The sequence below is a fragment of the Pseudophryne corroboree genome, chromosome 3 (genome assembly GCF_028390025.1).
Source record: "Pseudophryne corroboree isolate aPseCor3 chromosome 3, aPseCor3.hap2, whole genome shotgun sequence".
NCBI classification, from domain to species: domain Eukaryota; kingdom Metazoa; phylum Chordata; class Amphibia; order Anura; family Myobatrachidae; genus Pseudophryne; species Pseudophryne corroboree.
The window spans coordinates 230771368-230773295 of NC_086446.1; the positions used below are offsets into that span (position 1 = coordinate 230771368).

Genomic DNA, 1928 nt, shown 5'->3' on the forward strand with positions numbered 1-1928 from the left:
GTTAACAATAGCGGACTGACCGTAAAACCTATGTGGGTATTTAATGAGTGGTTGTATACAAATTATTGTTATGGGGTACCTACTGTGAAACAATACCCAATAACCATCTCATTTAGTTCTTACACCTGTGGTCTATGCAAGTCACATTAACTGTGAATACTCATTAATTTTTGTGCTCAATTGCATATTGAGAAACATTGTGACAATACAGTTGAGTATAAGGTCTACAGAAATACCCCACTGGAGATGCCCAATCTCATCTGATCTTGGAAGCCAAGCAGTGGAGGGCCGGGTCAGTACTTGGATGGGAGACCACCTTGGAACACCCTGGTACTGCAATTATTTGCCGCCTGCCTGTCACCAATATTGAGCACCATTTTGCACCCCGGTTGTGACCTATGATTCAGCTATCTGCTAAACAATCTTCCCGATTGGGATACAAGCAGTATTAAATAATGGTCATATTACTCACAGTATAAGGTTATTATTATAACCATATTGTGACTACCAATGGACCACAGATATACCCATTTTGGCTCATATGATAGTATTTGAACTATTAATTGTATGTATACATTTTTCTTTTCACATTGTTATTGAATAACACACATCGGCATCTATTAAAAACTCCTCAATATAATTTTGAATGAGAATTGTTAAAGTATTATATAGATTATCTGTATTAGAGTGCTCCCCAACAAAGAGTCTTCTATCTTCTTTTCTTCTTGTGTTCACATGGATTCTATAACCTGCAAATTGTATTTGTTTGGGAAAAGGATTGCCACCTTGCAACAGCGCCCACCCCTCCCACCCTGTTTCCGTTTCTTTTAGTGATTCTTTGAACCATCGTACAAAATAACTTACCATTACACTCTTAACTTTCAGCGCCTTCAAGAGACCAGAAGAACAACCGTAGAGAGAATAAAACCTAGATTCCAACTTCTTCAATTTCACACTTTGAAGAGTAAAGGTGTGTACACACGGTGAGATAAATCTGTAAGATTTTGACTATATAGTCAAAATCTTATGAAAAGTTAGTGTATATCTCAAGGTGTTAGGGTGTGTACACATGGTGAGATTCGGGCTATGCCCGATTCTCACTATGCGACAGGGGCCGGGTCGGCACATAGGCCCTCATTCCGAGTTGTTCGCTAAGCTAGCCGCTTTTCGCAGCAGTGCACACCCTAAGCCGCCGCCCTCTGGGAGTGTATCTTAGCTTAGCAGAATTGCGAAAGAAAGATTCGCAAAATTGCGAATAGACATTTCTTAGCAGTTTCTGAGTAGCTCGAGACTTACTCTGCCACTGCGATCAGTTCAGTCAGTTTCGTTCCTGGTTTGATGTCACAAACACACCCAGCGTTCGCCCAGACACTCCCCTGTTTCTCCAGCCACTCCCGCGTTTTTCCCAGAAACGGCAGCGTTTTTTCACACACACCCATAAAATGGCCAGTTTCCGCCCAGAAACACCCACTTCCTGTCAATCACACTCCGATCACCAGAACGAAGAAAAAACCTTGTAATGCCGTGAGTAAAATACCAAACTTCTTAGTAAATTTACTTGACGCAGCCGCAGTGCGAACATTGCGCATGCGCAGTTAGCGGAAAATCGCACCGATGCAAAGGAAAATAACGAGCGAACAACTCGGAATGAGGGCCATAGTCAGTATCGCAAGCACATAATGAGTGTGCTTGCGATACTGGCTATGTGAGATTTTGGCTAAGTGTCAATTTTGACTATCTCTTCTATAGAGATAGTCAAAATTGACTTGCCTGCACAGTCTATCTTTTCTTTTGATGCCGACCGCGCGGGACCACGCATCGGCATCGAATCGGGATCGCAAGGTGACTGTCATCTTGCGATCTGCACTAACTTTTCTTCCGATTCTGACTATATAGTCAGAATCGGAAGAAAAAAATCTCACCGTGTG

The 1928-nt window shown here is 42.2% G+C and overlaps 1 pseudogene; it reads left to right on the forward strand.

The window, feature by feature from the left end:
• The first annotated feature begins 222 nt into the window (after window positions 1–222).
• On the forward strand, window positions 223–342 carry LOC134898157 (5S ribosomal RNA; annotated as a pseudogene).
• The last annotated feature ends 1586 nt before the right edge of the window (window positions 343–1928 follow it).